The sequence below is a fragment of the Puma concolor genome, chromosome C1, assembly GCF_028749965.1.
Source record: "Puma concolor isolate L17-30 chromosome C1, mPumCon1.1.hap2, whole genome shotgun sequence".
In the NCBI taxonomy this organism is placed as follows: Eukaryota; Metazoa; Chordata; class Mammalia; order Carnivora; family Felidae; genus Puma; species Puma concolor.
The window spans coordinates 155,749,497-155,777,130 of record NC_141674.1 but is presented as its reverse complement, the minus strand read 5'-3'; the positions used below and the strand labels follow the sequence as shown (position 1 = coordinate 155,777,130).

Below are 27,634 nucleotides of genomic sequence, written 5' to 3'. Positions count from 1 at the left end.
ATTTAGTGCATGGAAAAAGGAGACTTTTGTCCTGCCTATGACATTTATAAGAATCACTTTACAACCCAGACTTAACTGAAAGACAAAGTCATAGGAAGTTGAACATGCTGAGTTCAAAATAGCGTTGTCTAAAAAGTCCCAAAGAAAATGAGTAATAACTAGAAAAATGAAAGAAGCATTTCCAAACTATAACCCCTAAATAAGAAATTCTTTCTTTGATACAGTGCTTAGCAATAAAATATAGAATGAAGATGATTAACACTGAAACCCTCTGTATAATGAGATGAAATACAACTTATTAAAACTGTCCTTATGACGTTTTGTGGGATATGAACAAAGAATTCCATCATTTAATTACAGATACCTCACAAGAATCTTAGGCTATGAACCCAGTTCTAATTTAAAATACAATTTTTTGAAAAATGTGAAAATGCTGCAAAAGTTTTAAGTCCTGATATTTATTTACCTAGATGTTTCAGCCCAGATATCTCTCTGCTATCAAAAACTTTCCAAAACAAAACAATTATTTAGAATCCCCAATTCCATTTTTTCCTTATGTGAAATTATTCCATTGGAACAAAACACCCATGTTTCAAATTGAAAAAAAAAAAACAAAAAAAAAAAAACACTAGAAGATTTAATAAACTAGTTAAGAGAAGCTGAAAACCAAGAACACCCTGCCAATTTCCACAATGACTAAAATAGCCAGTCCTCCTCAGTGTCTTTTATAGAAATAAAATTAGGCGCATCACGAAATCTGTCACCGTACCTGCGTGCACTTTAAAGGACTATGGCACACACGCTGTAACATCTTCACTCTGAGAAATAAAGCACACTTCATTTAACCGCTGCAAAACACTGCTGCAGAGAAGCCCAGTGCTTTTTTTTTTTTTTTTCGGCCAACTGATCCAGCTTTCCACCAGCCCCGTGACCTTTGAACTCCCTTCTGCACCCCCCACCCCCTCGCTTCTGCAGTCAAAGCCTCAGAGCTGGTCTCATTTGCATAAGGCTCAGGCAGCCCTCCAGCAACTGGAACGGAATGCTGGGTAAGGAAGTGTGGAACTGCAGCTCCGCCAGAATACCTGAATCACCGGAGGGATGGAACAGGCGATGGGGAGTGGGCACGGACTTCTCTGGGCTGCCAGCATCACCGACCCCGTGTCTATTAATGGATAAGTGTTTTTAACTCTTTGTTTTTGAGTCCTGCTTTCTCCCCGACCCCACCAAAGGGAGCTGTCAGCAGCAACTATGGTAACCAAGGAAACCCAAATAGTCAAATACTTCATTTAAATACATGTGGAAAACCAATTTAAAAATTTCATTAACTTCTCTTGTTTTTGAAACATAGCTATTTTTTTCCCCCATCGGCATACATATCGCATGCATAATCAGGGACATAGGGTATTTTGTGTTGTTGTGGTGGTGGTTTAAACAGCATTTTACAAGCATAAATATATTTTAGTTACTATACAGATACATGAAGTCACTGTAGTAATTCTATAAAATGTTAACATGAGCCCTAGTGTCTTAAAGACGATCATCCTAAGGGGTGTCCAAGAAATTAATTGTTAAGAATTTAGGTCCCAAGATGCTTTTAAAACAATACAGCAGTAAAAATGTAGAGCAAAGTTAAACTATGTGTTTAAATTCAAGGATTCATGTAGCAGTAATGCTTGTCTGTCTTTGGCAAAGATGTTCAGTGTTGTGCTATTATTTGCTAGAGTTATTTCTTCCCTTGTCTGCCTACACACAGCAATCTCTCTCTTTAAAACATAAACTTCTCTATTGCTCATAAGCCTAAGAAGTGGTTATTTTCTAGATACAGAAGGTCATGTGTGTACATATTTTTATAAATATACATGAGGGTACATGTTCTTTCCTAAATGGTGAATAAATGGAAATATGCATCATCACAAAATTAATCCATTCTTATTTTGAAAATTAAGCTAATTTGTTTTTGTCCATTAGGGAGTGAATAATATCTAGAAAATAAAAGGTTTTATGAAGTATTTTCCATCTACCAAAAGAAATATAAAATGAAAAATAAAAGGCACACAACAGATTAATATAAATATATATTACTATAGTTAAATATAAAATGCATTGTTCTAGTAGTAGCATTCTTAACACTTCAAAATTTCCTTATTTAGAAAATTTTCATTTAAATAATTAAATATGCCAAACCTTCCTCTTTCAGTGTACAGAAAGACATCCATAAAATCTGAATGATATATCATCAATTTATAAGACATGTAAACTATTGCAGTGCAGGATTTTTTTTAACACTGGACAAATAAATTTGAAGCTTTTTATTTGAGCTATTTATTAGTAGTACTCTGGTTTATATCATTTCTGCATATATAGAAGATTAGAAATTATTGGATGCATTTTTTCTTACCCATAAATTTTTAAATAGGATAAATAACTTTTCAGTTTACTATAATCATAGGAACATTTCTCTATCACATCTGACTACAGCAACGATTTAATCACATTGGGTCAATTCAAGTGCATCCTTCATATTACACACTGCAAATATCTTGCAAAGTTTTTGTTTAAGGGAAAACACGCATTAGCCCATCCTAATTTAAATCCAATCAAACACAAGGAAGTGTTGGGAGTAATTTATAAAATCACTGACCTGTTCAAATGGCTGTATGTAGTCTTAGTCCTTGCACTCTTTATTCATTAGAATCCAAAATAAATTGATTATCATTTTATAATATGTGTCAGCATCACCGAAGGCACTGTTCTTCCTGGTTCAGTGGAATCTTCTTAAATTTGCCAGCCCTGTGTTTTATTGCTGGTACCGTATGCTTTATTGTTCAGCGACAAGAGCTTCACTCTGCACAAAGACTCATTACCTACTGCTTGCTGCACGGCATCAGCCTCACTGAGGCTGCCTATATGTGATCACATGGGAGTTTTGTCTGAGAAAGCCAGGCATGCCACTGACTTCACTGTGTCTATGGATATTTTTATCAGCTGAGGTCTGCTAGGAGGAAGGAATAACAGATTATGAAGCTGCTCTAAGTCATTAATGCAGCCCGACTTATGGAAATCCTTTCACAAGATTTTTTTTTATTATTATTATGGAAAACGTTTGAGCAGGCATTCAAAAGAAGTTAACTAGATTTTATTTTAATAAGAGGCTGAATAATAATTTAAGGAAAAGGAACTAGAAAAAAGCAGTTTTCTACCTTCTGCTTTCTGAAAGTACTTTTGTACAAATGTTATTAAAGAGCCTTGCTCAACTGAATGATTTGACAGTCTGTTTTAACCTTTCAGTTGCTGGTGTTTCTTTTCTTGGAGGTGGTTATTTTCAAAAAGGATGAGTGGCTGTTTCCCTCAAAATGTCCTCAATGAAAATCTCAATCACTAATAGATACTATATATGAATAAAAATAGAGTATTCTAATTACTTTTGATAAAGTAGATAAGAGGGTGAGTCTGTTATTGATGTATATAAATGAAGTAGGTGATTAATTTATCTTCTCAAAAGATGACACATTCTTAGAACAGCTGACTTAAAAGAACAATGAAGATTTCAATTTAAAGATCTAAAGGACATGTGGTTCATATTAATTCTTAAAATCGCAGTAACTTATTTTAGACAGCTAACCTCAATAAAGCATATGGTTTACCTTATCTGATTTCAGTGTTAACAAGTAGTTTCAGAGCTGACTACTCAATATTTACAGGAATTTTCTGCTGTATAGATATTCGATTAACATATATTAACATAAATATGTGTATGTATATACACACACATGTACATACACATATATAGAACACCTTTCTAAAAATGTTTTTTAAATAATGAAATAATTACCTAAAATTATTTCTTAACATTTGAAAATGGATTGTGGATTTCCAAATGAAAGAGCTATTTAATTATTGGAACTTGATGAAAAAAATTGATTTCTTATCTCTTTAATAATCTGTCTAAATTGAATTGATAATTGAAAGCTTGTCACTTGTTAATCTCAGTTGAAATTTTATGACAAATACATGCAAAGTGCAACAAAGAGCACAGAAGGAAAAGTCAGAAGCACCATAAATGAAGACCAGAAAATAAATTTTCTGTATAGTTAGACATACGGTACATTTTAAAAGTGTTTGTAAATAAAACAGTAATCTTAAAAATTACAAACGTATGTATCTGCTCAAGCCTTCCACCAATAAGAAATTGTTTTCTGGAAACAATTATAACTTAAAATTTTTTGTGTCAACTGAATTCTTTAAAATTAATTTTAAGCCAGAATAGTAAGTATAGCTAAATAGTCCAGTCCTTAAATACAATGACCTAACATCATTCTTTACAATATTTTTTTGTTGGGTTAGCACTGATTTAGAATGTTTTAGGTCTTAAATAAATGCCTTTTGGTGGGCTTTTCTTAACATTGAAAAATATTCAGATATGTTTTAAATGCCACCATTTTAATGCATTTGTTCCAAAATGCTCATGTTCATTTTTTCCTCTGCACACAAGATCTATGCTAAAGCTACAAAACCTCGGGGCATTAAAAGAAAAAGGGAAACAGAGTGTTCTTGTATTACAGTGTACCTCTAGGTATTTAAATATATATTCATTGTAGCTAATATCTTTGATGATGTCATCATGTTAATGTACAAGGAAATAAACAAAAGGCAGCCATTTTTCTTTTACTGCATCACTTCAAAAACAGTGAAATAAAATGGTTGCCAAATGGAAGGAAAGAATCAGCAGAAAACTAAATTACTTCCAAATCTTGGGAGAGGGAGGGCAAGGGATGTGAAATTGGAAATAAAAACTACATGTATGTGAAGTTTGTCTGAGTGTATGTAAAATAATTTACAATAAGCAAAATAAATAAATAAATAAATAAATAAATAAGTAAATACATACAAGGAATATAGAAATAGCTAGTAATTAAAACAAATACCAGTAAAATAATGAGTCTCCCATGGAAAGACTATAGTCTATAAACTTAATACATTAAATGTAAAAGCCTATTAAATCTATTAATATTAAAAATGATCTTTAAAGGTAGACAACAGAGCTAGAAAGATCTAGAAAAGGACAGAATGATCATGAAATAGTAATTATCTTTCCAAGTCTGCTACTGTCTTAAATGACATTGGTTATTTGGTGAAATATTCTAACATCTTATGCTTTAGTTTTTAAGTCTGCAAAAGAGGAACAGAAGAGTCTTTGGAAAGCATGTCATGGAGATATATAGCAATATTTTTATAGTTCAATTCTCTAAATTGGTTTTAACCAAGCAGTGTCAACTAGTATTAGTAAAATGAAAAAAGATGATGTAAAATCTTAATGACTGTTTAAAAGAATTTTAAACACATCCTAAAAGCAGAGACAAACAGGACTGTTGGAAGCACGAGGTGATTTTTTTTTTCTAATACATGCAGAAAAAAAATAGAAATAAATTTAGTAACTGATATGAAACAATACTTATAAAATTGTCTCAGGATGAAAACAAATTACAAAATATACCCATCTTTCTAATCAAAATTCTGGAACTCTCTTGTCTGTAACATAACAAGAGAATTGCAGCAGAGCATTTGAATTCTCACATTACACAATGAACAATGGTGCCTCTGCTTATAGAACAGTTTCACCAGCCAAGAATTCTTAAAATTTGAAATTAGCAGAGAAACACAAGATCACGACTTAAAGAAAATTCCATCCAAGATTAAAAAGATGTTTTAACTTGCTTTGTTATGCTAAAAACTGAATTAAAAAAGATGTTTTGATTCTTACTACTGACTCTTAAAAGCTTGGTTTTTCTATAATGAGAAAGAAGCATCATAGAATTATTTTGTTTGCCCTCCCCGCTTTTCTACAAAATAACCAAAGCTTATCAAAGTAAGTCAAAATATGTGCTATCCAGCTCATGCTAAATGGATGATCGTTTGAACATTCTACTGCACGGAGGAAGATAGAGGAGAGTTACTTATACCATCACCTGTTTCTCCTGGAACTGTATTAATTGGCATATATACCAGCACCTTCTGTTGGATTTATCCTTGATCAGGCTGGATTTTCTTGCTACATTTCATCCTCTTTTACAACACATTCAGAGAAGTCAGAGAAGTCAATAAGTTATCCATGTCAGCCTCAAAATCCAGGACTAATTCAATTCAATTCAACAAACATTTATTGAGAGGTTACCATGTACCAAGCTTTGAAACACTTGTTAAGGATATAAAAAATGAAATATACACTGTTCCCCAGAAGATTGTAGTCTCTCTAGCTAATAAATAAATAAGTAAATAAATAAAAAAATAAAAATAAATTACTGACCAAGTTATGGGAGGGTAGTAGAGACATGTTTTTTAAGGTTTGAATATTTTATTCACTTAGCATGCATTTTATGTACAATCAGTACAATTTCTGTATTTTCAGTATTGTTTCCTAAAATCAGAAAATCATTACTGTAATTAAAAGCCATTTATCAAATACACGTACACACACACACACACACACACACACACAGGCTACAAAGTCTATGCTATAATTCTCATCAAGAGGTTGAATCTAATTTCCCTCATCTTTATTCTAAGCTAGTCTTAATCATTTGCTTAAACAATAGAGGCTACAAAATTGGTGTTTTGGAATGTCCAAGGTTAGGTGCCTAAGAATTGTTTTCATTTATACTTGAGCCTCTTGGAACACTCTCTCTAGGAGCCTTGACTGCCACATAAGAGGATTGACTACCATAAGACCACCATGGTGAAGCCACATATAGGTCAACAATCCCAACTGAGCCTAGCATTTAGCCATTCCTGATACCTGACACATGTATAACGTGCAGTCTTAGACCAACAAAACCTATCCATCCACCAACTGGACACCAAAAAGTGATCCTAGCTGCCAGTATATGGAAAAGAATCACTTAGCTGAGCTTTTCACAAATTCTTGTCCTGTGGAATGCATATGATACAATAAAATTGTTGCTGTTTTACGCCACTAAGTGTTGTGGTAGTTATTTGCCAATTACTAAGTGGAACATATTGACGTGGATGACAGAGACAACACAATAAACCTAAAAGTACACGAAACTATAATCTGATACACATATTCAGTGAAATCAATGAATTTCATTCAATAAAATGAATGCAGTTAATGGGTATATTAAAAGGAAATACAACTTGGGAGGGTGGAAAAAGAGAAGCAAAAACATTCAAGCAGTGTTCAAAGCAAAGAAAGATGGAGATATCTGAGAAGATTGTACTGCAGGAAGGGGGTTTCTGAACTGATAGGAAAGAAAGTGCTTAACTGGCCAAGAGAAAAGGAATTCCCATTTGCAAAAGGGTACTTTGGGAAAAGCCCAGAAACAAGAGCTAAAGCTTTACTAACTATGAGAGGAACTCTGAAGAAATTTGGATGACAGGCAAATGACGGGAGGTTGCAAGAGAAAAAGGAAATCTAATGATCTTTCTTGGAGTGCTCTGAAGCTTGAAATGAGGAGATTTTTGCAACATTGATGCTGAGAAGTCACCAAGGCATAAAAAGAGAGGTATGGTCAAAGTGATAAAGAAGGCAACTCTGACAGTTCGGGAGTGGCTAGACCATGGGGCCCTGAGGCCACAACAGGGAGCTTGATGAAGAGGAGATAGAAGAAATGATGAGCATCTGAACTAAAGAGATTGGGTGAGATGAGCAGAAAGGAATTCATCAAAAAGAAAGAAGGACTTTAAAATTGATTGGATGAACCAGTCTGATCTTTTCTAGCTTTAAAAGTCAATGTTTCTATGAATCAGTTACCAATTATATATGACAAGTAGAGAGCATTAAACTAGTTTTGTCAGGCAGATTTAGTAATTTCATAGGTATTTTAACTTGTTGGCCTCAGTTTGTCAACTTTCAGATGTTGAAAAGAAATTGTTCATATCAAATATTATTAATGTTGTGTTTGAGGGGCTGCAAAAGACTGAAAAAACAGGACCTTCCCTAAATAAAGTACGTAGAGGATAGCACTTATATTTCTTCCTGTTGTCTGATTCCTAAGTTAGGAAAACAATGTCAGGAAAAGATAAAGATGTCCTAGTTCTGTAAAGATAAAAAAAAAAAAGGTAATTTTGGATAACGTAAACTAAAACACCACACGCACGCGCGCGCGCACACACACACACACACACACACACACACCATATTACCTATCAAAGTAGACAAGCCTGTTGGGAGTTCTATATTTTTGAATCTTCATTCTATCTGGCTATTAGGCTACCAGAGTAGCAGATGTTAAGTGGCCAGTGAATGGCCACTCAGAATGATGCAGGTTAAATGGTAGGAATAGTTCTATAATTGCTGCTCCTGCACATACAATATGCACATAAATCATTGGAACACAGCTGCAAAGAAGTCTTTATGCAAAGTGACCCAGAGAAGAAAGTATCCAGATTTCCCCCTAACCTTCAGTCTTTTTATCACCACAAAGGCATTAAAAAAGAGCATCTATCAAGAGAAAAGGGTAAATGAAGCAAACCTCCTCCCTGAGAACACAAAGAATACATTTATTTCTTAGTAACCATCAAAGTTAATTACAATGATTTCTTCTTATGCTGAATTAGATGTCTAACCTGGGACAAAAAATATGGAGTCAAATAGCATATGCAAAAATCAGACATGAACTGAGGAGGGTAAAAAAAGAAAAAAAAGAATAATTTAATAGGATCAGTGCCTTTTCCAAGTCAATGAAAATGTTGCATCATAGCTAAAAGGGCTATTTGGGGGTCAAGGCCCCCCAAAAAGTTTCTTATATTTTATTTCATCAATGCAAGTCTATAAATACTTGGTTAATAGACTGAATCTACTTTGACTTGTCTAAGAAACAGCTTTGGCATATTTTTTACCCATGTTCGTTTGTTCATTTGTTCATTCACTCATTCACTCACTCATACATTTTTTCATTTCACATTCACTGAGTACTATTTGCTCAGAACTTGGTTCACTGCTCTGATAGGTTAAAGAGATGAATAAGTCACAGTATACAAAGTGGCTCTCCATCTAGAGGTAGAAACAGATATAACGAGTTATAGCATAATGGGATAAGTTCTATAAATGAAAAATATATAAGAACATCAAGACGAGAGTGAATAATACTATATAAAAATAACGAATAGTTATCAAGACTTACTAAGACCGAAGTGCTTTACTATATACGTATTAATTAACTCATACAACCATTGCAAAAGCCTATGAAATTTCCACTTTTACCATCTCTATTGAGACATCTCAATTTCATAGATGAGACAACTGAGATGAGACTGGCTAAGTGACTTGCCAATGTGGTGATCAGTATGCAAACCCAGGCAGTATGGCTTTAATGCTGTGGGGCTCCACGGAGAACATGTTACCTAAGGTAGCAGTCATGTGGTCTGCACAGAAGGGGTGACATGGGAAATAAATCTTAAGGGACTAGTAGGAGTCCTTTTGTGGAAAAGGAGAAGTATATTCTAGGCAGAAGAGCTAGAATATGTAGATTCTGAGGCATAACTAATACATGTATGAAAGAAACTAAAAATTTCATTGTGAGAATGGTAAGGTTATTTGATCTTCATGGGATTGTGCATTTGGGATGCTGGGATATTTGGAACTCATCTTGGAGTCAGTTTGTACTCACAGGAGAGGTTTAAGTGGCTTGATTGTGATTTATTAGGTAACACTGGAGAATGAATTAGAGAGAGGGCCTAGAAGAGGGGAGACCCAATGAGACTGCTGAAATATCCCAGAAAAAAGTTACAAAGCTCTGAGTTACATCCCTGGGAACTGAGAGGGAAGATATTGAGGAAGTAAATCAGCAGATATTTAGCCTGGAAGTGAGGGAGAACCCTGAATCTGGGAATTTTAATTTAGGAGACAGCATGGATGAGGACACCAGTAGCCACAGTTAGAAATATCAGAACAAGCTTAGATGTGGAGCCATTTAATAGTGAACATGGAAGGCCTACCACACACCAGGCCAAGAGTATAAAGTTTTAAGGATACAAAGATGCCAATTTGGCCCTTCTGTGCTCAATGCCTGGTAGAGTTGCTCACAGACAAAATCTGTTACCCGGATACAGATTTCCCTCCATCACAGATAACTTGTAAGACTATAGAATTTCTCTCAGTGGCCTGATTAAAGGTTAAAAAAAGAACAAAGAGTGACTTTTCCACAATAAAATTTCAAATCTGAAATACCACCAATTGAACTTAATTGTGGTGCTCATGTATATAAAAAAGCTATAAAAAAGTGTTCTGCACAGATTAAAATCATGATCCAGATCACAAAGTCCACCTCCATGCTTTCTATTAATCATACAACATGAAGAAATACAAGAAATAAATTAGATTTCTCCTTTAGGCAAATGTTTTAATGAGCTTAATCCCGTGGCTTGCTATTAATGCTAGTGACTGGCTTCTTTGAAATGAGGCATGCATTTTCTTTCTTGTTCATATAGTCAGCTTCTTATTTAGTATTCATTATTCATGTCTATTTTTATCAAAGAGCACGAGTACATGAAACCATGATCCAAGCATGTTTGGCTCTAATTTTTATCTGTGGAGGGAAGAAAATTATACACTCTTATTATACTGGTATATATGATCGGTGTGTACATATGGGGTCTTAGTACATACATGTTCCTTCGTATTAGAAAGCGGTGCTATTTAATTTGGGCGGTCAGGCTAAAGGACAGACATTTTTTTTCACACCTATCTTAGTGTCGAATATCAACATGTTGCAGGAAAAAAAAAAGCCACTGGCCTTGTAAATAAACGAGTAAAAACCAGTTTTGATCCCAGTCTCAATAAACTCTATCTAGATATTCTAAGAGTTTCTCATGTGAATAGCAAACCATGTGGGATTAAGAATAGAGAAAAGTGTAAACACACTTTATTTGAACATTAGAATCCCTGATAACTTTAGCTGACAACCATGGATACTGCAGCAATTGCCACTCTTCAGAGGCCATAGCATGACTGGGATCTTTGCCTCTTTAATTACTGATGGTTATCTATGGAACATGCAATTACGATGGCTGAGAAAAAAACCTGAGCATCATATTGCTACTGTTTTCCTGCTGCTCACAGTGAGGTGACTTTAACCTTGTCTGTATATGTTTGATACATTGTATTTATACAGTGTTTCTTTGACCTAGGAAGCTGATGGCTACTTTACTCCATTTCTCCATTACTCTAATTTACTATGTTCTGTGGCCACTATGGAAACAGGTAGCAGCCATAAGTTTATGGTTTAATGCACTACAAAGAGAATAAGGCTTTTAAATACAAAGATATTTCAAGAGACCACACTTAGAATGATTAAAACTTGAAATCATTTAAATATGCTTAATATATGATTATTAATAGAGTGTTATATGAGACAGCCATTAAAATCAGAATCATTATGACTGTATAAAAACAACAAAAAGGGGCGCCTGGGTGGCTCAGTTGGTTAAGCGGCTGACTTCGGCTCAGGTCATGATCTCACGGTCCATGGGTTCGAGCCCCGCGTCGGGCTCTGTGCTGACAGCTCAGAGCCTGGAGCCTGTTTCAGATTCTGTGTCTCCCTCTCTCTGACCCTCCCCCGTTCATGCTCTGTCTCTCTCTGTCTCAAAAATAAATAAATGTTAAAAAAAAATTAAAAACAACAACAACAAAAATGTTTACAAAATAGTAGTTTATGAAAAAATTTACCAGAAATACTAACAAACATTATTATGACTAATATGTATGAAAGAAGACTAGAGAGGAATTAATCGTCTTTTTTTTTTTTAAGTTTCTTTCTTTTGAGAAAGCGAGAGAGAGCACAAGCAGGAGAGGAGCAGAGAGAGAGGGAGAGACAGAGAATCCCAAGCAGGCTCTGCACGGTCAGTGTGAAGAGCCCGATGAGGGGCTAGAACTCACAAACCGTGACATTATGACTTGAGCTGAAATCAAGAGTCAAACACTCAACTGACTGAGCCACTCAGGTACCTCAGGAATTAAAGGTCTTAAGAGTATGCATGACTGTAAAGCAATACATACACGTTGATCTCAATATTTTAAATATACAAGCATAAAGTAATTAGAAAAATAGAATCAAAATCATAAAAATAGTTCTCTCTTGGGCTTTAGGTAATAGGTGATTCTGATTTTCAATTTTGACTTTCTAAATATTTCACAATTATTCTTCTCCCTGTTGCTAATAATGCAATGTAAAATTCAATACTATTACAATTGTTATTATACTGAAATTAATTGTGCTAGAATTCATTTAATAATAAGAAAAACATTTAAAAATAAGAAGACTGTTCAAATGATTTCACCTGCTGTAAGTGTAAGCTTTTAGATATCAGGGAGATTGAACTGTCTCCGTATTCTAACCTCAGGCTGAATTTGGCACATGATGGCATCCTGACTACAAGGTTCCCTTAAAGACATGATTGCTTTTGAATGAAGAACAAATATCTTCCCAACACTTTCTTTAAGCAACCACACAATATGTTGTTTTTCTGAATTCACTGCTGAGGCACTACCAGCAAGTTCACCTGTCTACTCCCACTGTCTTTCTAAGTGGCAATGGACCCAAGGGGTGACTGCAGGTGGTGCAATAAAGTGTCGGTGAGTAACCCTACTTCTGACTCAACTGCTGAGCCCCACATCATGGTGAATTATTTTACTTGCCCAGAGGAGAGAGATTATATTTAAAATTTTTTTTAATGTTTGTTTATTTCTGAGACAGAGAGAAACAGAGTATGAGTGGGGGAGGGGCAGAGAGAGAGGGGAACACAGAATCAGAAGCAAGCTCCAGGCTCCGAGCTGTCAGCACAGAGCCCGACACGGGGCTTGAACTCACGAGCTGTGAGATCATGACCTGAGCTGAAGTTGGACGCCTAACTGACTGAGCCACCCAGGCACCCCGAGAGAGATTATATTTTAACAAAAATAGTAACGGCACTAGAGGGATGTGATACATATTTAAAATAGAGAAAGATTTTGAGTTAAAAAAAAATCTATAGCTGGGCACTATGTAGTTCCAGTAGAAATTTAGCAATAGAAAAAGTGGAAGGCCTGCAGTGAAACACTGAATTGGGAAAATATTAGTGTCTTCCTACTAAGCCTTCCTTATGTTTGGAGAGTGCCTGCAATGCGAAAGTCAAGCAACTGAACTCCTGCTTTGTTGCTCTCCCGGAGACAAGTGATACTGAGACATCTGAACCTAAAACACATTGTCAGTGAATTTTGGTAGAGTTATTAATTGTACATTGGAAGGAACCAGCCATAATACAGACTGAGAGTGTTTCCCAGGCAACCATGTGAGGGACTACTTTCATTCTGTATTGATCAATAAATCTTTGGCTATAAATGGGAGAGTCTGGATTTTACACTTTCCTCTTCCCTTCATCAGGTGAACTCTGAGTCCCTCTTAGAGACTCAGCTCAAAAGTGCCATCCTTTTAAGCCTACCTCCGTATTCTTTGCACATGGCGGAGAAAGAGGCCATTCCTTTCTGTCTCTCTTCCATGTTTATTACTCTCCTATACATTTTATAACACCATACTATATTAATGTTGTTTGCATTCTAGAAAGATACCAATAAGCTGGGATCTAAAAGTTAAAGGCTCTGTCATACTCCTATTTATATCCGTAGAGCCTACTGCAAGCCTTTCACGTTAGAGATGTTCAGTGTTGAACAAGTCTTTGTGAAATTGTTTTTAGAATATAAAGTGTACGCAGGCCTTTAGAAAGCTGTCTTTAGAATGTCTGATAGCGCTGGTAACATGAAGGCTGTTATTCAGAGGACAGAATTATTGTTTAACATCAGTTTGCAGTTTGTGTTTTTGGAGCTTATCTTAAAAAAAAAAAAAAAAAGATGACAAGCTGGAGGTCTTGCACACCTTTCCTCCCCCACCCCGTACAACAGAGTTAGGAAAATTGGATCAGACAGGATACCCTGCATTTTACCTCCTCTTGTAGCCCATTCCACAACTGGTAACACATTTTCAACTTTGTTAAAAATTTCTCCCACTGATAAAACTTCTTGAGCCTTTTTCTCAAAGGCCAATCATCATTACTATTCCTTTTGCCAATAATTTTCCCCCTTCCCTTTTTTTCCTTAAAACATGAAAAGATGTGCTTCACACTTACTTTGCACACACTTAATTACCTAACATAGTCTCTTTGAAGTCAGGTAGATTTCTTTTGGAGTACAGATACGTGGACATCAAGAGATATTACGGCTTTGTTAATGGGCCTTCACAAATATTTTCATATTTTGGATCAACACATCTGCCAAACGTAAGCCATTTTAAGAATGCTATTTCTGTCCAGAGTCTTTCTGTCAATTGATGGCATGTGTTAAATAGAACTATATAAGACAGACTAAAATGTCCATATGTGAATATTACATATAGAAGAGCTTTTAATTTATATTCATTCAGCATTAATTTCACTGGACTTCAATAGTCATTAACATAAGAAATACTTCTTCAGACATTGATTGATAATGAGAATTCCCTATCCCCCATCGAACCTACAACAGATGGACCAGAAAGAAAAAGGGTTTACAAAGTAGAAATTCCTTACTAAGTTTTTGTCTATCACAGCTGCCTATTCTTTCCTCTTCAGGCAAGGGACATACTGTGCTGTAGAAAATGGTAAGATTTCAATTTAGTTATGGAGAATTTCACAGGACAAAAGAGATTTTAATGTGGCCTATATTGCACCAATTTTATAAACATTGGCATTAAATCTGTAGAAGAGAGAGCAAATGTAATTTTATAATATTTGCAGAGAAAATAAAATCCCAATGAACAGTCCATTTTTGGATTCAGTGACTATATTGCCAAAATTGAAATGGCTTTGTGTAGAATATCAAGAACACAGAACAAACAGAAAAATTATTATTGAATTGGAAAAGTAAGAAATTATTCTTGGAGAGGAAGAAGAAAGATCTCAACCATTCTCTCTTTATAAGTCCAATTTCATATGCCTTTTTAGGGGTTTTTTGCTGCCTAACTTGAATTTATTCAGCCTTTTTATGGACTTGAATCTTCTCCTGAGATGTTTTAAACAGTTTTTTTCGTCCTTAAATAGCCACGCAGAATAGAAAGATCACTTGTAACTTTATCCCCTTTTACTGACAGGAAAAGTAAGGCATAAATATTTCAAGTGGCCATTTTCTTAGCTTAGAGTAATGCTTTTTTTCACTCAAGTACTCTGGCTTTTTATTATTTAACTGCAGAAATGTATTTGACAAGTGATAGTCCTTAGCACTAATATAAGGAATTAAAGTATTTCCTTATATATATTAGATGAACGGATTATGTTTAAAGGGATGTTTCTTAGCCATAAACACACTATGTGAAAGTGGACAGCCATACACACACACACACACACACACACACACACACACACACACACATAATGGCATCTTTTTGGTCTCTTGAATGTTTAAGCCACAGTGAACCAAACCACATCATGAACACTAGTGAAACAGTTTAGCGATTAAAGACAGATCACTAAGGGACTAGATCTGCAAGCCAAGTACATAAGGGACAACATGTGGTTTACCATACAGACCTGCATTTCATATCTGATCGAGTAGTTAGTCAAATTATACATAATATTTTGAATTTTGCTTTGAGACAGTACTTTACCACCTGATTACTGTATTGCTTTCTTTCCTGTGAAAAACAGAATGACTTGAGTAACTCAAGCTCCGTTTTGTAGTAAATGCGGCAATATTGCAGTCAGGCTTCCGCTGGTTTGATGGACAGTCAGCGGAGATGAGAAGGCAGTGGAGCACAGTCACAATCACTCAGTGAGAACCACATGGCTTAAGGGTAGAGGGAAAAGATAGCATAAATCTCGGCTTGGCTATAGAGTAACATGACAGAAGAGGACACAGGAAAAGGGAGAGAGATAAGCATCATTCACAGGTGTTTATGAAAAGTATGGTCCAGGAGGTGCTAACAAGGGACTGTAACTATCTAGTACTCTTACTACATGGTTCAAGACCATGGGTTATTTTCAAAATGGCTTTACAGCAGTCACTGAGCAATTTCCTCTGTCTCTGGAAATAGTATATCTATACTATTTAAATTTGGTATTACTATTCAAAAAATATTTTCAGAAAAAAATTCCATTCCTTCCACCATTTAACAAGGGGGAAATTTCCAGGTAAAATAATAAAAGGGTTTGTGAGCTTCCTAAATAATTGGACCTGTCACCTTTAGTCCTTAGATTAAGGATAAATAAAAACTGGTCTGTTCATTTTTTACATACAGAGTAGTCCCATAACACAGGACAAATAGGACAGTAGAAAGATGACTTAAAAACACAAATTTAATATTATTCCTATTAGTTCTTACATAAGTCTTAATTTAGTTATATCCCCTTAAATTCTATTGTGTCAAAGCTAAATGGTGGCAATAGAACCTGATTTTCCTCACTAGTACAACTATCAGTTCTATTTTACATCCCTTTTATTTACTCGTGGATGACTCTGGGACACTTTCCAAAGAATAGTCTACTAATAAATTATGTTTAGTTCCTTTTTTTTAAAAAAGTCAGCTTTCCAACATTTATCTGGGTCTAATGCATTTAAATGTTGTTCAGCTAAAAAGCCTAAAATAATACTTAGAAAAAAGCATGTTCAACTGACGACCATTTGCTGTTTTTCCTGGCCTTTATCTATGAGGAGTTTAATATTATTTAGAACAAGTGATCTTGGGGCGCCTGGGTGGCGCAGTCGGTTAAGCGTCCGACTTCAGCCAGGTCACGGTCTCGCGGTCCGTGAGTTCGAGCCCCGCGTCGGGCTCTGGGCTGATGGCTCGGAGCCTGGAGCCTGTTTCCGATTCTGTGTCTCCCTCTCTCTCTGCCCCTCCCCCGTTCATGCTCTGTCTCTCTCTGTCCCAAAAATAAATAAACAACGTTGAAAAAAAAAATTAAAAAAAAAAAAAAAGAACAAGTGATCTTAACGGTACACCTCTATCAGTAGAAGCTAACAGTTGACAGACTGTGTTTTTATTGCTGTTTCTCTCCCCTTCACAGACCAAGCACTGATTTTTTCTGGTACCAGAGTGATTTATTGAAGAAAGTGGCAGAGAAGCAAAAGTTCACATATCTTGAAAAATAATGCAATTAGAAAGAAGAAACTAACACGCCTGTATTCCAATTCCCATTTAAATTAACAGGCAAAATGTTTTGCTTTCTTTTTCTTTACACATTTTCTTCATTCTCTCTCCTAACAGCTTCTGACACATCACATGCCTGTAAGTTGGTGTTATACTATAGATGAGTTAGTTTGTAGATCACAGGCTGTGGTATGGGAGTATGAAAATGCGCTCATTACTCTTAGGTTGCATGCATAGATACATTTTCTGTCTTTGAGCACTACAATGCTGTCATCAGTCACTTCAGAATATTCCTTTCAGCAGTTTCTGCCTTCCTAGAAGATTAATGATAAGGACGATCATGGCAGGATGAATAGCATTATAGGTCACCACATGTATAACTCCCTTTGGAGATGCAAAGATTTATTGAAGGGACTAAAGAACATTAGATAACTGAGTGCTTGAAAAATTAATTTCTGCATTCATAATATATTAATAGGTAAAATCAGAGACTTTCACATATATGCTGCTATTTTTTTAATGTGGTGTTATTAATCCATTAAGTTGTAATTGACATATAACATCGTGTAAGTTTAAGGTGTACAAGAGTGTTGGTTTGATATATTTATATGTTGCAATGATTACCACTGTCATGCTGTTATTTTTTAAGTGAACAAGAGAGATCTGGTGGTTTGGGTGATTGGAGTGAATATATGTATATTCATGTGAACGTGTGTGCGTGCGTGTGTGTGTGTGTGTGTGTGCACACACGCACATGTATATTTAGGTCATAATAAAACTTAACCTCAAGCTGGTCATCTGGACTGCTTTTGTGCTTTCAGATAACTCTTCATTAGCAACTACAAATTTAAGTACTTTTCAGGTTCAGGCTGGCAATATATTTGTATGAGCAGGTGTGAGACTGCGAATGAGTAGTGTATAGCCAAGGGTGTTAAAATTCAAACTCTTAAAACTCAGCGTGCTGGCTAAATAAAATAAGGGTTGCCACATATTCTACTCTGTAATAATTTTTCTCCCTTAACTTTTCAACTCTCCTGTAGTTCTTTTTTTTTTTTAAGACCATTAGTAGCTTAATAAATACTATTTGTATAGTTTTATTCTCAAAACCCCTTAGTGATACATGGAACTCTTCAGGTTGAAAAAAAGGGGGAAAACAGGACAATTTTAATAAGAATATTAACTCTCTGACTACATTGCCTCCATTTAGCGAACTGGAAATTAACTAAATAAGAAGCCAGCTTCCATTCTCTTCACACCTCTAAACATAACATCAAACTTTAATAAATGTGGGCCCAGATAGTAAGAGAATTAAATGCAAGGCCCTAAGGGCAGAGGTTTCTAGGAATGTGCTTATAATAGAGTTTCACCTGGGATTCAATTAAATATTTAGTGAGAGTGGCTGAAAGGAAGGCTCTGTGCTGAAAGCCGTGGGGGAGACGGATGAACACGACACAGTTTTTGTCCTCCAGAATGTCATGGTCTATGGCAGCCAAAACATTTAACTTAGAGTGTGTGGGTGGATGTGGTGGGGGGCGCCCTCCTCTTTCTCCTCTAGCTACAAACCTGTTTATATTTGCACAATTCTATCACACTTTCCCTCTTTCCTAGGATCAAGTTATCTTTTCTCCTGTTTGAGGCCAATACTTCTATGTGTGCCTTGATCCCTACTTCCTCTCTTTTCTCGGAAATTGTACTATAAATCAGTAGTCAACAAGTCTTCTCTGTAATAGACTAGATAGTAAATATTTTAGGCTTTTGCCAGACATATGGTCGCTGTCACAATGACTCAACTCTGTTGTTGTGATGGGAAAGCAGCTGTAGACAATATGCAAACAAATGGATGTGTCCGTGTTCCAATAAAACTTTATATATGGACATCAAAATCTGAATTTCATAAAATTGTTATGTGCTGTGAAATGTTCTTCTTCTTATTTTTTTTAATCACTAAAAAGCCCTTCTTTGTTTGAGGGCCATATATAAAGAGCTAGTGGCCAAATTTGGCCCTCAGCCTTAATTTGCTGACCTCTGCTATAAGAGATCGCCATTCTTTTTTTCTACTCTCTTCTCTTTAGCCTATAACTGAGAGAATATTAAAAATATTTAAAAAGAGAATATTAAAAATATTTAGCAGGGACTCTGGGCACTGACTAACTACTCTGGATTCTGACCACTCAGAATAGACAAACCAGCAATCCAGATCTGGCACCAGCCATAAAAAACTAGTGGGTAATCTTGGTGTAAATATCAGCCCAGATCATAGGCTTCTCATCTCATTCAAAGAAAAACCCAAAACTCTTCTTGCCCTGCTGTCTTGATATTGCCCCACTTCTCTCTTCTCTATACCCAGTATTTTTGAAAATTATTCTAATTTAAAATCTCTCATCTAGTGGTTAATAAGGCATCTGCTCCCACCATTCCTTTAAAACTGACTTTTCCAGAAGAACTTTCCCCTTATCTTTCCCCCTTTTAAAAATACTCTATTTCCGGGGCACCTGGGTGGCTCAGTCAGTTAAGCCTCTGACTTCCGCTCATGTCATGATCTCACGTTTGTGAGTTCAAGCCCCGCATCGGGCTCTGTGCTGACAGCTCAGAGCCTGAAGCCTGCTTCAGATTCTGTGTCTCCCTCTCTCTCTGCCCCTCCCCCACTCACATTCTGTCTCTCTCTCTCTACTTCTCAAAATAAATATAAACATTAAAAAATGCTCTATTTCCATCACTTGCATTAAATTCCTCTAGTTATCTGCCACCTCTCTGACTTGAGGTGTTTTTTTTTTATGTTTATTTATTTTTGAGAGAGAGAGAGAGAGTATGAGCAGGGGAGGGAGAGAGAGAGAGGGAGACACAGAATCTGAAGCAGGCTCCGGGCTCCAAGCTGCCGCCACAGAGCCCTACGTGGGACTCAAACTCACGGACTGCGAGATCATGACCTGAGCCAAAGTCAGATGACCAACCGACTGAGCCACCCAGGTGCCCCTAAAAAAATATTTTTATGTTTATTTTATTTTTGAGAGAGAGAGAGGGTGAAAAAGAGAGAGAGAGAGAGAGAGAGAGAGAGAGAGACTAGTGTGTGTGTGTGTGTGTGTGTGTGAGAGAGAGAGAGAGATCAGGGGAGGGGCAGAGAGAAGGAGACAGAGGATCCAAAGCAGGTTCTTCACTGACAGCAGAAAACCTGATGCAGGGCTCCAACTCATGAACGATGAGATCATGATTTGAGCCGAAGTCAGATGCTTAACTGACTGAGCCACCCAGGTGCCCCCCACCAATCTGACTTTTGATTCTTGACTGCCATGGTAGGTTCCCTTCCATCCAGCCCTCTCTCCTGCAATCCTTCCCACGCAGTATTCCCCAGCATTTCTGACTCACTGCTTCCTGTACCCTGTTCTTGGCTTGACAGACCCATTCTCATGGTTTGATTTCTACTTTTATGTAGGTGACCTTCGTGTCTACATTTCTGATTTTGACATCTCGCTGGATAGTTAGACTCATTTCACCACTTGGATTTTCCTGAGGTGTCTTAAAGGCAGTGTGTCCAACAATGAACCTGTACCATTACCACCAGACATCTTTCTCTTACATCCTGTGTCTTAGCCCAGTAACACCACCCCTGCCGCTAAAGTCAAGAAACTTGGAATCATCCTCAATGCTTTCCTGCTCTCACTCCTAGTTCTACTTATTTAGGTACTAAGAATAACTGACTTTCCCTCCAAATGTATCATCCTTCTGCCTCTTCAGCAGCATCCTTATTGCTGCTGTCCTACGTCAGGACTTTTTTGCTGAACAGGACTATTTCACTAGTTTAGTTACTGGTCCCCCCCTTCACACTGCCACCAGGGGGGCAATCTAAACCAAATGTAATCAAAGAACTCCCCTGATGAACTCCTAAGTGACTCACTGTCAGGATTTTTAGCATGGCACCAAGACTCCATTACCTGGACTCTGCTTCCTGCCTCAGTCTTATCTTCTATCAAAACCTGTGCGTGCATGTGTATGGGTGTGTTAATTATTATCCCTTAGGAATAGGTAACTGAACATAAAAATGCAACTATATACCTCGTGTCTTTGTATGTGCTATTCTTATCACCTGAAATATCTCTTCTTTCCTTCATCTACCTAATAATGCCCACTCATCTATTAAGATTCAGCCTCTGAATTTGTGAAACTAGGCTAAGACCTTTCCTCATTGTTTCCATTTCATTTACCAAATTGTATTGGAACTACAACCTCTCTCTTCTGTAACCGTCACCATTATTGAGTAAACAAGGTATGGTTTGTCATCACCACCCCAGCTTCTCCTCCAGTATCTGGTCATCAGGCCTAGGTGAAGAACACTTGGCAAGCCCTGGGAGTTAGACTGCCTGGGTTCTAATCCCAGGAGCAAGCGTACTTGCTCTTTGGTTTCGAGCTTATACTTTGAAGCCTCATCTTTAAACTGGAAACTGAATTCATTCTTGAAAAAAATACTTATTAAACATATACTATGGGGGTCCCTGGGTGGCTCAGTCAGTTATGTGTCTGACTCTTGACTTAGGCTCAGGTCATGATCTCATGGTCATAGGACTGAGCCCCACATTGGGCTCCCTGCTGGGAGTAGACCCTGCTTAGGGTTCTCTGTCTCCCTCTATCTCTCAAAACAAAACAAAATAAAACAAACAAACCAACAACATATGGAATGCCTGGGTGACTCAGTTGGTTAAGCATCCGACTCCTGATTGTGGCTCAGGTCATGATCTCATGGTTTGTGAATTCAAGCCCCACTTGTATTAGTGCAGGTAACAAAAGAGACAAAGAAAATAAGTAGTAAAAAGAAAATGACTAAATAAAATATACAGTATATTATATAGCAGTAAGTGTACAAGGGATGGGGAATAAAGTGAAATGTAGAAAGTGGTTGGCAAATTTTAAATGGAACAATTAGAGAAAGCCTCACTCAGAAGTGATATTTGAGGAAAGACCTGAAGGAAGTGAGGAAGTGAGTCATGATAATAGTTGGGGTGAAGAGAATACCAGAAAGAATAGTAACTGCAAAGGCTCTGGCATGCTCCAGGAGTAACATGGAAGCAAAATGTTGGAGAACAGTAAGCAAGGGAGGGAGGAGGTGAAGGGGATAAGACCAGAGATTTGAGCAAGGTGATCAGGGAATAAGAACAGCAGGAGACAGTGCTATCATTTGTAGCCCATTCTAAGACTTTGATTTTCACTCTGTGTGAAATAGAGAGTCACTGGAGGGTCTTGAACAGAGGAGTGAAAGACCTGATTAAGGTTAAAGATGACTCTGGTTGCTGTGTTGAAAATATACTGCAGCAGAGTAAAGGTTGAAAGATGGACAAGTTAGGAGACCACTGCTGTTATCCGGATGAAGGATGGTGGTGGCTTGGATCAGGTGAAGATGGTTTATTCTGAATATATTTTAGTGTAGAGTCAAAAGGATTTGCTGGATGTTGAATGAGGGAAAAGAGAGGAGACACCTTGACTCTAAGGATTCTTGCTTGTATCGTTTCAAGGAGGGTGTTAGCACTTTGTGCTGGGAAAGCCTGCAATAGTTTTCCAAAGGATGGGGCAGAACAGGAGTTCAGGTTCAGCCAAATTAACTTTGAGATGTCCATTATATATTCAGGTGGAGTTGTCAAATGGGTAGGTCTATCTATCTATCTATCTATCTATCGGAGATAAAGGTCATAGAAGGATTTTAAGCTAAAGACAAAAATTTTCCATTCAAAAAATATTTAAAGCCTCTAGACTATAAACACTATAAACAGAGAAGAGACATATTCTGAGGACTGAGTCCTGCACACTTCAATGTCTAGTGATCGGGAAATGAGGAAGAACCAACAGAGGAAGCTGACAAGAGCCAGCAAAGCTGGTAAGAGGAAACCAGGAAAGTATGGTTTCCTGGCAGCAAAATAAAGAAGATTTAAAAAAAAATAGGGCAAGGTGCAGGAGGGAGTGATCACTTCTCTCAAAAGCTACTGATGAGCAAAATAAATGAAAGACTTAGAATTTACAATTAGATTTAGAAACATGGAGGGCAATGTGACCTTGACAAGCAGTTTTGATAAAGTGGTAGGGGCAATGCCTGACCAAAAAGTGTAAATAAGAGTTTTGCTAAGTGGGTGGATAGAAATGAGGCAGTAGGTAGAAGGAAATGTAGAAGAAAAAGAGACTTTTCACTTTATTTATATGCTCATAGAGATGATATTGTAGAAGAAGATACTGATAATATATATATTAAATCAGAGAGGGGTATCTACGGAGAAATATCTTTCGGTAAGCAATAAGGAATGAGATCTAGTGGCTAAGTTAAGAATAGAATTCTGTTCTTGAAAACAAACATAAATAGGTCATCCATAATTGACAAATAGAAAGTAGAGATAACCATGGTGGGGGGGGGGACCTATGAAAGTTCTCTTCTGCTTCAATTTTTTCTGTGAAACAGGAAACAAGATCATAAGCTGATCTTTAAGATCATGGGGGAGGTATTAAAGTTTTGTTGTAGGAAGAGAGAATCCGTAGGGTGGCTGAGTTGGTTAAGCATCCGACTCTTGATTTTGGCTCAGGTCATGATCTCATGGTTCGTGCGATGGAGCCCTACATTGGGCTCTGTGTTGACAGCAGAGTGCCTGCTTGGGATTCTTCTCCTCTCTCTGCCCCTCTCCTGCTCCTGCTGTCTTTCTCTTTCTGTCAAAAATAAATAAACCTTAAAAAAAGAAGAAGAAGAAGAGAGAATCTGGATAGGTAGGGACTAGATAGACCTGGAAAATAAGAGGATTAGTGGCTACAAACAAGGCTCAGGTGAAATTAGTAGCTATGAATTTAAATAGGAATAAATCATAATAGTTGCACTTTTTTTTCTAGTCATGCTCATTTTTTTTTCCTAGTCATGTTCAGATGGAAATAAATATGAAACCGGCAGAGTGTTAGATTGAACATGGACTGGGGTCATGCCAGCAAGAGAGGTGGGTGAAGGGACTTGAGGGTAATGAGTTGAGTTACAATGATGGACCATGGAATCTACTGTAGTTCAGGAGGAAAGGAAGACATGAGTGGAAAGGTGGTGGGATCAATGCATGGTAGGTCTTAGTAGAGCTGAAGAATTACAAGAATCAGATCACTAGAAGTAAGGAGCTTCTCTAAAGATAGGAATTAGTGGTTGAAGAATGGGCTACTTGAGATTGAGATCATGGAAGGAATGGGATTATTGGTTATAAAAAGTTGTATGGTTTGTACACAGAAGGAAAGTAAAAGATGATACTATTGGAAAAGGTAGTCATAAAGCTACTACTGGAAAGATCATCTAGGTGGATATTCACATAACCAAGAATTATGAAGGTGTGATGTGAGAGACAAGTGCTACAATCTCAGGGAAGGCAGGAGTGACACAGGGCCTGTGGATGACTGTGTAGGAAGATAATGATAGTTTGTACCTTTCAGGTTGCTGCAGATTAAAGGAGATATGAATATAGAATGACTTAACAGGGGGCACCTGGGTGGCTCAGCTGGGTAAGCGTTCAACTCTTGATTTCAGCTCAGGTCATAATCTCACCGTTCATGAGATTGAGCCCCACATTGTTGGGCTCTGCACTGACAGTGTGGGGCCTGCTTGGGATTCTTTCTCTCCCTCTCTCTTTGCCCCTCCCCCATTTGTGTGTGCTCTCTTTCTCTCTCTCTCTCTCTCTCTCTCAAATAAACATTAAAAAATAAATAAAGTGACCAACAGAGTACCCAGTCCATAGTACCCAGTCCATAGTGAAAAGTACCAACTTTTACTCTCCTCCCGTGTCCATAGCCGACAATTACGCTGCCAATACCAGAACATGACTCATCTTAACACTGAATGACAGGATGAGCTTTGTGTTGCAATGGATGTTTGGTTTTCTCTCCAGATTACTGATCAAGACAGCTGCAGGGGTCTGGAGTAGGGGGTGGGCTTGAGAGCACCACAAAGTGAAATTCCTGTGATGAGACAATTTTAGTATATAATATACTTGAATTAACAAGGAAGTCCATGTAATTATGATTTACCCACTTACAGCAAACTAATAGCCCTTTTCTCTTTTAATTAAATTTTCCTTGAGTGACCCTGCCCAACATGCTTATAAATGAAAGATGTTGGCAAGCCCAATGATCAGAAATTTTATGTGAGAACACTGGCCTTCCCAGCAAAGTGATTTTTCCATACTTCAGAGGACAGTATTTTTCATAAAGTCTTCATAAACCAAGGATGTGGGCTCTCTTATTGCTTTGTCATCATGCCATGAGAATTAATAGGCTACACTCTTCATTAGAAATAAACATGATTGCTTTTTCACATCTTTTTGTATTTATTGAATTTCCATATTTTTTAGTGACTCTTAATGTGCTCTTGAAGATTTCCCTCTGTGTATCTGGCTCACTTGAAGACAGGTTGGCATTGTAGCCTAAACTCGTAGGGAGTTCTGAGCTGTTCTTTTTGGAATTCTCTGAATATTCCTGTTTTCCTACCAGATCCAGAGTGGTAGCCCAGTACTTTATGACATAGCCATAGTTTATAAATCAGCACTTTAGTAAGCATACTTTTTACTTTGTTATGAAGTGCTACAAGTTAGATTCCTCTGGAGATACAATTTTGTTCTGCTCCCAGCTTTCTATTTTAGCGATGAACAGCTAGAATTAGAAAGAAATCGTTATTATCAAGATCTGCAGGGGCTTTTGAAACTGACTTCTGCCATTGCTGGATACACAGGAGAATTTTTAATGTGTAATTTCTCCATTTCTTCTTGTGATTTAGTATTTAGGGACCACAGAGAAAGAAAAAGATGAGGGGCAGACAGACAAACAGCAGGAGTTTCCACGATTCTGGAGGAGACTAAAAGATGTTTGGGGAAATCGTTAAGGCACTACGTTAAGATGTTAAGGCACTATGAAAATAAGGTGTGAAGGATACTTCATTTTCTCTTGGTAGGATCTTTGAAGATGTCTGTTTCAATATTCTTTTACAGAGTTTATACTGGGTGGGGACAACACATAGCAGTATGTCTATCCTAAGGCTCTGAGTGGAGATGGACTGATGAGGGGTATTAGCTTGATCTAGCAAGTGTGAAACAATAGCTTTAACACTCCGTGTGGGAATGTCCTTGGGATTCTGTTTAAAGCTCAGGCAGATGTGGAATCAAAGAATGGCAGCCCAGGAAGGTCCTGTAAAAGCTCTCTAGCTCTGAAAACAAATGACAGAAAATGGTAAGGAAAACTAGACCTGGAAGAGTGACTTGAGAGGTAAAGGAAAATAAGTTGTTTTCAGGAGATGAGGTGGAAATAGCAAGATTATGTGATAACAGCAAAAATGCAAAGAACCTGTGTTTGAGGAAAAGCTGACCACTGCCCATTTTATCAAACAGCTGTTCTTGGCAGAGCCCCGAATCTAGTGCAGAACAACTGACGAGAAAACCTTTTTTACCTATAGAGTGATGGTGGTGTCCTAAGACAGTCAGTGAACGAGTGCTGGGGACAGGGAGAGAGTAGGACAGGTAGGAATGGCGACGATTCAGAATGGGTTGGACCAGGTTTCTCCAGTGAAAATGTATCTACATTAATGTATATAGAGAAACTTAAAAGAATGTGTGCCTTGACAGTGATCTAGAAAATGAGGATGGATGAATCTTCATTTGTACTCAGCAAATGAAGCCATTTTTGGTTTGTTCTGTTGTCAACAGGAACAATGTAAGCACATTTTAGTTCACATTTATGTGAAACATAAAGCAAGTTAGAATGGCTAGAATTTATCTGTCCCAGGAAGACAATGGCTCTTAGCTAATTCTAAACTGTTGGCACTTAATTGAGCTGTTAATACCATCCCCACTCAATTCAAAATAAATTGTCCACTCTGTTCCCCTTGATTTTCTTTGTCCCACAGGACCACATCATAATTCATCCGCAAGCTCACTGATATATTAAATTGCTCTTCAAGATAGGCTCTTATTTACAATAACATTCTACAATATCAAAGTAACATTTTGCCTTCTTTCAGTTGGCATGCATTTCTTTCTTTCTCTTTTCTGTTTTTGTTCATGCGTTGCCAGTGACGTTTGAATGATTGGTGGGCTTTTTATTAATGTCTTTGTTTTTGCCCTCAAATCATGAACAATGATCAGCATAGTCTGGGAAGAATGTTTATCATTTTACTACATGTTGAATTCCTTGCCAAGGCTAAGGTTATTGAGCCAGATCTTAAGAATGCTCACGGTTCTACATGTAATAACAGTTTAATTGCTAAAGACTTGATATGTTTCCCATTCTAAAATGTTAGGATTCTTCAGTGAGGAGCCACAGACTACAGGAAAACCATGGGCTGGGCTGATCATTTTTTTACTCTGCACATTCCCAAGGTCATTTTGATGATTATCTCAAGACATCAATACAAATGTGAAAAGATACATCATCTGTACCATATGGACTACAGAAAAACTGGCCTCCTTCAGGAGGCCATAATGATGAATCTTCATTGTACTCTAGAGCCTGTGTGGCCTTGTAGGGGGTTTTAATGTGTAGCCTCTATC

The 27,634-nt window shown here is 37.1% G+C and overlaps 1 protein-coding gene across 3 annotated transcripts in view; it reads right to left on the bottom strand.

The window, feature by feature from the left end:
* CSRNP3 (cysteine and serine rich nuclear protein 3) overlaps positions 1–27,634 on the bottom strand; it is a 212,944-nt gene that overhangs the window by 101,070 nt on the left and 84,240 nt on the right. Inside the window, exon 1 of one of the 3 annotated variants that reach the window (XM_025912214.2) lies at positions 2,642–2,939. The exons of 1 other annotated variant lie outside the window; for it this stretch is intronic. The gene's annotated coding sequence lies outside the window, so the exon portion shown is untranslated. Of the gene's footprint in view, positions 1–769; positions 892–2,641; positions 2,940–27,634 lie in introns of those variants that run through there. One more of the 3 variants, XM_086718799.1, reaches the window with a different exon arrangement.